The following is a 12,074-nucleotide window of genomic DNA, read 5'->3' as shown; positions in this document are numbered from 1 at the left end:
GAAAAACTAAAAAACCTTGAAATACCAAACAGTCAAAAATATAACCACATTTCTTCCATGCCAATTAAATTACTCATAGAAAATTTGACAGTTAGATCCACATACTACCTGCTATTCTAAAACCCTGACTAATACAGACGAAATTCTACCTGCAATTTCTATTAAAGGAATTCCCTGCATTTAAACTGAATTTTCTGGGATTTGCTGTTTTCTGCATTTTTTAGTTTTTATGTTGTTAAGAAGAAAGCTTTGGCCAGAGGCAATTTTCTGGCATGGGAACATGATATACAGATGCTTTCCTAGATGGTATAAATAGAATGTGTTCTTAATAATACAAAAATTGCAAATTGATAGGGTAAGTCAGTCTTTTCTAAGGTTGGGACACGGATAATAGGAGGTATAATATTTGATGAAACCCATTTGTAACCATTTCACTTTCAGCAGTAGAATGGGTAATAAATGCAAAATATGCGCTAGGATTTTGTACAATCTTCCCATGATGACAAATGTTCTGCTATGAAACTACCAACCTGGCGTCTCTAGTTTTTACACATCACATTTTCATTGGTTTTCAAGATTTCAAATCATATTCTATGTGTTAAGTCTGGCTAGCAAAATATTTACAATAGTATCTCATACTGGACAATTTAATTTTACTATCTTCTGTCACAGATGGAAGAGAAAGTTTGTGGAAAACTAGCAAATCACCATAGTTTTCAGTGACACTGGTTTTTATGGTTATCCTCTGAAAATTTGTTTCATTTACAATCTTGACAGGACTCCCTGCATGGTCCTCCCATGGTTTTCTGAATGTGTAAACACAAGATACAATTGTATTTGGCTTATTTTCACCAGAAAAATCTACTGTTCTTGATAAATTAGTAATCAACTCACTATCATTATCATATTTTATACATATATACATGATTTATGCACACATGGATATTACACCAATATAAATACAGGCATATGTGAAGTCGACAGAGACATACTTTTAGACTTATCTAGAGATAGAGAAGCTTCTTTAAAATAATAACTGATGCATTTATTTCAGGTTAATTCTTACTGGTTCTTAGCTGCTCACGATTCATGAATATAATGGCTTTAATAGCATCTAGAAAATGACAAATATTGCTTAGAATAAAGAAACTTTTGCCTTAAATTTGAATAGAATTTTAGAAAAGTCAATAGGTTGAAAATGTGGTTGACCTGCAAGAGTGTGATCTTGAGAGAGAGAGAGAGAAAACAAACCATTTTCAATTATCCTATATACATTAAGAGCAAAGGAAAAACATGGGATGATATGTCCTCCAAAAGGAAACTCAGACTATAAGTTGAGGAGGGTCATAAAGGACATGTTTTGTTTTTATGCAAAGATTCTCTGAAAAGTGTCCTATCACCCTCAACCTCCTTCTGTTGAAACCCAGGTTGATATCCTGTAGTTTAGTAAAGATGAAAAGATGGTGTTGCCTTCTAGGGCCTTTCTGAAGAGAACTTCTGCCCTTGAGGGAAGTCCATGGTGTGGGGAGAGTGAGATAATTAATGTCTAAGTGGATATGGCTGAGGGAACCATATTGCTAAGATTCCTAAGCTCCAAAGAATCACAAATATATCTGAGAATGCCAACAGACACAAAGAGAACTGGGACTAGGATTACATTGAACCAGGATTATATTGAACCAGCCAATGGAAGCCCCTGGGTGGTGCAAAAGGTTAGGCACTGTCTGTTAATTGAAAGGTTGTCAGTTTGATTCCACCCAGAGGAACCTTGAAAGAAAGGTCTGGTGATCTACTTCAGAAAAATCAGCCATTGAAAACCTTATGGAAAATGTAGAATAAAATTCAAACTCATAAAAAAAAAAAAAAAAAAGTACTTTTTGGTCTGACTGAGACTGGAGAAACCTCAAGAGTATAGCCCTGGACACCCTTTTAACTCAGTACTGAAGTCACTTCTGAAGTTCACCCATCAGCCAAAGATTATCAAAAAACCAAAGCCAAACCTGTTGCTATTGAGCCAATTCCAACTTATAGAGACCAAAGATTAGGCAGGCCTATAAAATAAACAGTGATACACACAGTTCAGCCATATACAAGATTAAATGGGCACCCCAGCCCAAAAGCAAAGACCAGAATGCAGAAGGAGACAGGAAAGCTGAACCAATGGAAATGGGGAACCCAAGGTTGGGAAAGGGAGACAGTTGACACATAGTGGGGATGGCAACCAATGTCACAAAACAACATGTGTTAATTGATTAATGAGAAACTAATTTGCTCTGTAAACTTTCACCTAAAGCCCAAGGGGGGGAAAAAAACCCTATGGAGCACAGTTCTACTTTGACATGCATGGCGTGGCCATATGTTGGAGTCCACTTGGCAGCAACTACCAACCACCATCACCATCACTAGCCAACGACAAAGGAACCAAACAACACTACCTCTGAGGGAACCAGCTACCAGTGGCTTAAGTTTTATGAGGCTCAATTTGTACATTTGTAATCTGGATCTAATAATAAATATTTCAGGGAGTTATGAACAATCAAATCATATAATGCTTACCAAGTGACTGATACAACGGTTGTCACCTGAAAAAATTCAGTAATTGTCAGTTCTCCCCTTCCATTCCTGAAGTACATAGTACTCAGAAACCTGATTATAGTGCCATGCTACTTAATATTGTAGCCTTTCACTTCTCAATAGATTTATGAGAAATTCAGATGCCCAAATCTTTGGTGGCAGACTTCAAAATATTCTGAAGAAATAAGACTCCCAAATGTCCACCAAGCCTAACTACTACCATACACAATAGCCCCATCGACACACTGAACACACGGTTTCCATTATGACAGTATTCCCCCAAGAGCTAACCTGGAACATCTGTTCTCTTTATTTATTTATTTAAAATTTAGTCTTTACTGATAAACTGCTAAAGGTAAATTAGGTTTGTGGACATTTGCAAATCTGTGGTAATAGAACGTCGGGGGTGATAACTCTTTTAGGCAGATCCTGACAGGAAAGAGATGACACTCAAAAGGGTTAAGTCAAGACAGACTAAAGAGGGTCTATTTGGAAACCCTGGTGATGTAGTGGTTAAGCACTATGGCTGCTAACCAAAAGGTGGGCAGTTCAAATCCACCAGGCGCTCCTTGGAAGCCATATGGGGCAGTTCTACTATGTTCTATAGGGCTGCTATGAGTCCGAATCTACTCAATGGCAATGTTTTTTTTTTTTTTTTTTAATTTGTAAATACATATGGGTAGTGTAACAGGTTAATGTGCTCTGCTACCAACCAAAAGGTTGAAGGTTCAAGTCCACCCAGAGATGCCTTAAAAGAAAGCCCTGGCTGGCCATTGACTTCTGAAAAATCAGCCATTGAAAGGTCTATGAAAGCACAGTTCTACTCTGACACATGTGGAGTGGCCATAAATTGGAATTGGCTCGAGAGCAACTAGTCTGCTTTTTTTTTTTTTTTTTGGTTTGTTTGTTTTCTTTTTTTTTGGTTTGGGCAGAGTAAGAAGAACCATCAAAGGGTGGTGAAATGTTGAACGATGGACAACGTGAAGCAGCTGTTACCATCCCTAAGACAGAAAGGATGAAGCAAAAGAAGGGAATTACAGGAACCTGGTGAGATCGGTAGCTACGGCAGAGGGGCTGCCCCTCAGGAACTGAGGCCATAGACAGAGCAAAGGTGACAGTGCCAATATTGCAGGCCAGCAGTGAGGGAGCCATGGAAATAAATACTCATGTCTCTTTCTCTCTCCTTTTACCCTCTCTTCTACTGCTGCTGCTTCCCATTGACCAAACCCAACAAGAAGTTAAAGCACAAAGACGCCCAAGTAAACCAATCCTGAGAGGCCAGTCTTCAGGTGCTGGGAGAGAGAAAAAGATAGAGAATGGACCCAGAGTGGTGTAGAGAGAATAACCAGCAAAGTACTTAGGTTGTGGGTATGGAAATTCTCTCCCTATATTAAGGGTAAGAGACATTGAGGCGTAGAATAAATAGCTCATTCACAAAACCAGGAATAGACTGTTCATTTAATAATGTCTAAGACACGGCTGTATCCACTCTGACTGGGATGTGCTACTTGGCATTTTTGCTTTGTGGCCTTTTAATAGATGGGTGTATCTAAGGAGATTTTATAGAAGTGTTTAGTCTGGATGGTCAATGAAACATAACCAAAGACTCATAAAACTCATCCTATTAGTTTCTGAAAAATGGACAGATTTTTAAAAATTGTGCTCATTCACACCAAGATCCTAAAAAAATTTGCTTGATTTGTAAGTGTGCCTTCAAAGAAACAGAAATGTTAATGAAATCTGTCTTCCTCATCATCCTCATCCACCCAGTAACCTATTTCATTAGTATTTTTAAATGAATGGAAGCATCAAACTTGAATGCAACCATTTCATTTGTCAGAATGTGTGTTTTTATTCATTTGCCTTTGTACCTTGGTAGCCCCTCTATAGGTTAATTTTATTGTTATCAGAAAAAGGATTAAAAATCCAATTTATGTCAGTATAAACTAGGTAAAAACTATATAGGCTGCACCTATTTGAACTATATAAAGACTGTATGTTTTACTTATGGTTGGACTGTTTTATTGCCTAAACATGTGAAGGACATAATTCATATTTCAAGAAGATAAGCTAAAAGTTAATTTGTTCATTTTTCTGCTTAATATACAAATGATGCAGTATATCCAATTCCTCTTGGTACACTCCTCTGGAGAAAAAAATCAGTCTTGTGGAATATTCAAGTTGCATATGATAGCGATTGAATGTTGTTGTTAGGTGCTGATGACTCAATTTTTGATTCGTAGTGACCCAACGTGATTGGATAGTGGAAGGCAATTATAAGTAGGTTATGTTAACAAACTATTTCAGAAATATGGTACAGGGCCAGTTTTAACTTCTAATATAGACAAGTACACGCATACCACAGAGATATTGCAGGTTCAGTTTTGGACCACTGGAATGAAGTCAATATCACAATAAAGTGAAAAAAAGTGAGTCCCACAAATTTTGGGGGTTTCCCAGTGCATATAAAAGTTACATTTACGTCACACGACAACTAAGAGCCCAAGAGACAGAAAGGGCCACATGAACCAGAGACCTACATCATCCTGAGACCAGAAGAACTAGTTGGTGCCCGGCCACAATCGATGACTGCCCTGTCAGGGAGCACAACAGACAACTCCTGAGGGAGCAGGAGATCAGTGGGATGCAGACCCCAAATTCTCATAAAAAGACCATACTTAATGGTCTGACTGCGACTAGAGGAATCCCGGCAGCAATGCTCCCCAGACCTTCTGTTGGCACAGGACAGGAACCATCCCTGAAGACAACTCATCAGACATGAAAGGGACTGGTCAGCGGGTGGGAGAGAGATGCTGATGAAGAGTGAGCTAATTAAATCAGGTGGACACTTGAGAGTGTGTTGGCAACTCTTGTCTGGAGGGGGGATGGGAGGATAGAGAGAGAGGGAAGACGGCAAAATTGGCACGAAAAGAGAGACTGAAAGGGTTGACTCAATAGGGGGAGAGCAAGTGGGAGAAGGGAGTAAGATGTATGTAAACTTACATGTGACAGACTGATTGGATTTGTAAATGTTCACTTGAAGCTTAATAAAAGTTACTTTAAAAAAAAGTTACATTTACACTATACTGTAGTCTATTAAGTGTGCAATAACGTTATGTCCAAAAAACAATGTATATATCTTGATTAAAAAAATACTTTATTGCTAAAAAATGCTAACCATTATCTGAGCCTTCAGCAAATCATAATCTTTTTGCTGGTGGAGGGTCTTGCCTCTATGTTGGTGGCTGCTGACTGATCAGGGTAGTGGTTGCTTAAGTTCAGGGTGGTTGTGGCAAATTCTCAGAATAAGACAACAACAAAGTTTACCACATCAGTTGACTCTTCCTTTCATGAAAGATTTCTCTGTAGCATGTGATGTTGATTAATAGCATTTTATCCACAGTAGAACTTCTTTCAAAATTGGAGTCAGTCCTCTCAAATCCTGCCACTGCTTTATCAACTAAGTTTATGTAATGTTCTAAATCCTTTGTTGTCATTTCAACAATGTTTCTAGCATCCTCACTGAATAAATTCTAACTCGACAGACTACTTTCTTTGCTCATCCATCAGAAGCAACTATCAGGAGATGGCAGCAATTCAGTCACATCTTCAGGCTCCACTTCTAATTCTAGTTCTCTTGCTATTTCCACCACATCTGCAGTTACTTCCTCCACTGAAGTCTTAAATCCCTGAAAGTCATTCATGACAGTTGGAATTAACTTCTTCCAAACTTCTGTTAATGTTGATATTTTGACCTCTTCCCATGAATCATGAACGTTCTTAATGGCATCAAGAATGGTGAATCCTTTTCAGAAACTTTACAATTTACTTTGCCCAGATCCATCAGAGGAATCACTATCTATGGCAGCTATAACTTTACAAAATGTATTTCTTAAATAATAAGACTCGAAAGCCAAAATTACTCCTCAATCCATGGGCTGCAGAATTGTCATTGGGTGTTAACCAATTATTTCACAACCAATTATTTATCAGGCATGAAAATAATATTAATCTTGTACATCTTCATCAGAGCTCTTGGGTGACCAGGTGCATTGTCAATGAGCTGTCATAGTTTGAAAGTGTTTTTTTTTTTTTTTTTTTGAGCAGTAGTTCTCAACAGTGGGCTTAAAGTATTCAGTAAACCATGAAGTAAACAGATATGCTGTTATCCAGGCTTTGTTGTTCCATTTATAGAGCTCAGGCAGGGTAGGTTTAGCATATCTCTTAAGGGCCCTAGGGTTTTCAGAATGGCAAATGAGCATTGGTTTCAACTTAAAGTCACCAGCGGTATTAGCTCCTAACAAGAGAATTAGCCTGTCCTTTTTTGAAGCTAGGCATTGACTTCTCCTCTCTAGCTACGAAAGTCCTTGATGGCATCTTCTTCCAATATAAGGCTGTTTCATCTCCTTTGAAAATCTGTTACTCAGTGGAGCCACCTTCATCAATTATCTTAGCTAGGTCTTCTGGATAACTTGCTGCAGCTTCTACGTCAGCACTTGGTGCTTCACCTTGTACTTTTATGTTTTAGAGATGGCTTCCTTCCTTAAACCTCATGAACCAACATCTGCTAGCTTCAAACTTCTTCTGCAGCTTCCTCACCTCTGTCAGCCTTCACAGGGTTGAAGAGAGTTAGAGCCTTGCTCTGCGTTAGGTTTTGGCTTAAGGGAATGTTGTGGCTGGTTTGATCTTCTATCCAGACCACTAAAACTTTCTCCGTATGCAGCAATCAGGTTGTTTCGCTTCCTTATCATTCGTGTGTTCACTGGAGTAGCACTTTTAATTTCCTTTAAGAGTTTTTCCTTTGCATTCACAACTTGGTAAACTGGAGAAAGAGACCTAGCTTTCAACCTGTCTCAGCTTTTGGCATGCCTTCCTCTCTAAGCTTAATTATTTCTAGCTTTTGTTTTAAAGTGAGAGATGTGTGATTCTTCCTTTCACTTGAACACTCAGAGGGCATTGTAGGGTTATTAACTGGCCTAATTTCAATATTATCATTTCTCAGGGAATAGGGAGGCCTGAGAAGAAGGATAGAGACAAGAAAACAGCTGGTCAATGGAGAAGTCAGAACACACAAACTTTTATCATTTAAGTTGGCCATCTAAATGGGCATGTTCATGAAGTCCCAAAACAATTACAATAGTAACGTTAAAAATTACTGACCACAGATCACCATTATATATACAATAATGAAAAAAGTTTGAAATATTGTGAGAATTACCAAGATGTGACATAGAGACACGAAGTGAGCATATGCCATTGGATAAATGGTGCCGATAGAATTGCTGGACACAGGGTTGCCACAAACCTTCAATCTGTAAACAAAACCAGTGTCTGTGAAGTGCAATTAAGCAAAGCACAATAAATAGAGGTATACACCTCTACATATAGTAGGCGTTATAATAGGCTTTACAAAATACTCAGCCATGTTGTAGCAAATGTTCGTGTTATCTGTATTTTGAAGATGATTTAAGCCATACAAAGTTTTCATAAAATAACAAAATCGGGCTACATAACTGAATGGCAATAAAATATTTTATTCCCCAAGATTTTTCTCTCCTCTTCAGTAGCTAATGTATCACAACATTGAGCTACCTTGTTGTATTGAGTAGTAAGAGTTCGTGAGGTTCTGGATTATTCTTTTTATTTTGATTTCAATGGTCCTCAATCTATTTTAGGTCCTATACAGTAGAGATCTAATTTGGGCCCACAACTAGGGATAAGCACCCCCAAACCTCATCTCATTTCCCTTTTCAGCACCACACATCAGCAAGAAGTAGTGATTACATGGGTCACTTTTATGTCTACACTAGCGATTTTCTTCTCCTGATTGCTGTCAGTTTAAAAGATTCTTTGTGAAATAGCTAACAAAGCTTTTATACTAAAATAGACTACTACCTAAGACAGTTTCTAAAAGTATTTAAATTCCACAGAGATATGTTTAAACCCTTACAAAAATAATTCCTTATTAAAAACTCTGAAGGGAGTGTGGCTTGTCGGGCAAAACTGGAGGGAGGGAGCTCAAATGCTATAATAGGGTGAGGACTCAATAAAATGTTCTCTCAAACTAACAGGATCTGGCAACTTTGCTTTGCTTTCTGTAATTTCTGTCTGTGGCATTGCTGCCATTAGGCCAAATGGACGTCCTGTGCAATAATAGTCACCATGGTACAATGACAGATGGCAAGCCACTGGGACCCAGCACTGTCTGGGAAGAAGCATAAATTTCAACTCTGTCTCCTTTTGTCTACAGAGGTCTCAGTCGTCTTGATTTTCTTTGTGTGTGTGTGTTTTTTTTTTCCTGTAATTTTTAAGAAACATATGCTACAATTGTCTAGGTCAGGGGTTGGCAAAAATTTTCTGTAAAGTGCCAGACAATAAATATTTTATGCTTTGCTGGCCAGACAGTCTTTGTCTCAGCTACTCAGCTCTGTAGCGTGAAAACCATTGTAGACAACACGTAAATGAATAAGTGTAACTGGGTTCCAATAAAACTTTATTTACAAAAATAGTCAGTGGGCTAATTTGGCCCACAGGCTGTAGTTTGCCAATCCCTGGTCTAGGTCATACTTATCTAAGGTGTTGAGAATACAGAGAGATAACTTTCTTATGGAATTAAAAACCTCTTTGACCTGTCTTGAAAATTAAAGTTAGTCAATTATTGCTATGTATAAGCACATAACGTTACAAAGATGCCTGAAAATGTTCTTTAAGCGTCTTCCCAGTAGAAGAAAATTTAGAAATCCTTGTGAGTGCATTCATTTGTTCTACTGATAAGGTTTGTCATTATCTTACATATTTACAATATTCTCTCATAGTCTCTGGGTATCTTGACTCCTTAATCTTTTTCTCTAATATTGTTGATATCAGTATTTTTTTTATCCATTCCAAATCCCAATCCTAGCAAAATCTGAATACATGTCAATTTTGAAACTATTTAGAGTGTTGTATTTGGCTTTCTCAGAGATGAATGATAGCTTGCAAGAAAGTAACTTTTTTGTTTATTTGTTTTGAGAAATAATTAACTCTTGCATTAGATTTTTTCTTTTCTGACATGCCTAACACCTATGCATGTGAAAAGAACATGGAAATAAGAAATATCGACTCAGCTAACAACGGATTTTATGATCATGGTTATCATGCTTACTGTTTCTGAAATGCAATGATGATCTTACATGTAAGAGGGGGATATAGAATCATTTTTATAAAGATCTATATATATATATAATTTTTTATTGTTGAGAATATACACAGCAGAACATACACCAATTCAACAATTTCTACGTGTACACTTCAGGGACATTGGTTACATTCTTTGAGTTGTGAAAACATTCTTATCCTCCTTTTCCAAGTTGTTCCTCCCCCATTAACAAACTGTTTGCCCCCTAAGTTTCCTATCTAATCTTTAGAGTTGCTGTTGTCAATTTGACACCATTTAGATAGATCTTAAAAGAACATAATGCATTCTTTACTAGTTAAGATAAACTATTGTTTGGTTTTAAGAAGACTTCAGGGGTATTTTTGGCTTAAGGTTTAAGGTTTACAGGTTATATCAGAGCAATAGTTTCAGGGGTTCATCTAGTCTCAACGGTTCTGGAAAGTCTGGAGTCCATGAGGATTTTAAATTGTGTACTGCATTTTCCCCCTTTTGATCAGGATTCTTCTATATAATCTTTGATGAACAGATTCTGTAGTGGTAGCTGGGAACCACCAGTTCTGGTCTTATGACTAAGTGGACAGTTGCTCATGAAGGCAATTAGCCACATATTCCATTTCTTCTATTCCTGACTCTCCTTCTTCTCTTGCTCCAGGTGAGTAGAAACCAGTTGTTGAAACTTGCATGGCGGCTTGCAAGCTTTTAAGACCCTGGGCGTGATACAACAAACTAGGAGTTAGAACAGAAGCACTAACCATGTTATTAGGCCAATTAACTGGGATGTCACATGAAACCATGACCCTAAGCCTCCAAACCAAGAAACCAAATCCTATGAGGTGTTTGGTTGTACATAAGCACCTTCAGCAGCTACTCTTTTTTTTTTTTTTATGTCATTGTAAATACATCTGTCACATAGCTTTTCCAATTCAACTTTCTGTAGATGTACAACTTATTGATGGCAATTACACTACTTGGCTGTGCAACCCTAACTTTAATAAATGCAAATTTTCCATAATAGTAAGCCAAAACTCAATATTTCATGAGCAATCACCTCCACACCTTTCCCTTTCCCTCCACCACTTACAAACTTTGGTTTCTATATATTTGCATGTTCTTGTCTTTTTCTATATAAGCGAGGTCACACAATATTTGTCCTTTTGCGATTTCACTCAGCATAATATCTTCAAGCTCCATCCATATTGTAACATGTATCAAGCCTTCATTTCTCTTACTGGCTGAGTAGTATTCCATTGCATGTATGTACCACATTTTTATAAAGAGAAATTACATTTTATATGTAAGGTGCTATGATGTTTAAGGTTGTGTGTCAACTTAGCTGGACAATGATTCTCAGTGGTTTGACAGTTATGAAGCAGTTTGGTAGCTATGTAATAATGTAATCACCTCCATGAAGAGATCTGTTATGATCAGCCAATCAGTTGAAAGGGAGTCTTCTTGGGGTGTGGCCTGCATCTAATGTAGGTTGGCTTTCTGTCAAAGCTCACTGGCTCTTGATCACTCTGGTTCCCACAGCTAGCTCCTGTTCATCTGACCTCCTCTTCTTGGGACTTGAGCTAGGAGATAACCTGTTGATCTTGAAATTTTTCAGGCTCTGCAGCCTGAGAGCAAGAGACCTGCTGATCTTCGGTTCACCAGCCCCTGCAGCTACATGAATCAGGAGAAGCTTTCAGCCTGACCCACAGGCTTGTGGGTTTCTAGTCTCTACAACCATGTGAGCCATTTTCTTGATATAAATCTTTATCTGTCTATATAGGTACACATATATATATTTATACAATTCACCTGTTTTGCTTCTCTAAAGAACCCAGCCTAAGACAGGTGCTTAGAAGAGTTCTTGGCATGTAGTATGGTGAATAAATAGTAATAACCTGTGATATGCAGATGACACAACTTTGCTTTCCAAAAATGAAGATAATTTGATGCACTTATTGATGAAAGTCAAGGACTACAGTGCTCAGTATGGATTGCATCTGAACATAAAGGAAACAAAATTCTCACAACTTGACTGATATACCTCATAATAGGTAGAAAAGAAATTGAAGCTGTCAAGGATTTCATTCTACTTGGATCAAAAATCAATATCCATGGAAGCAGCAGTCAAGAATCAAATGATAGATTGCATTGGTTAAATCTGCTGCAAAAGACCTCTCTAAAGTGTTAAAAAGCAAAGATGTCACTTTAAGGACTAAGGTGCACCTGATCTAAGCCATGGTCTTTTCAATTGCCTTATATGCTTGTGAAAGGTGGAAAATGAGAAAGGAAGACAGGACTGATGCATTCAAATTGTGGCGCTGGCAAAGAATACTGAATATACCATGAACTACCC

The sequence above is a fragment of the Elephas maximus genome, chromosome 19 (genome assembly GCF_024166365.1).
Source record: "Elephas maximus indicus isolate mEleMax1 chromosome 19, mEleMax1 primary haplotype, whole genome shotgun sequence".
NCBI classification, from domain to species: domain Eukaryota; kingdom Metazoa; phylum Chordata; class Mammalia; order Proboscidea; family Elephantidae; genus Elephas; species Elephas maximus.
The sequence above is the reverse complement of the archived record's forward strand: the minus strand, read 5'-3'. Positions refer to the sequence as shown.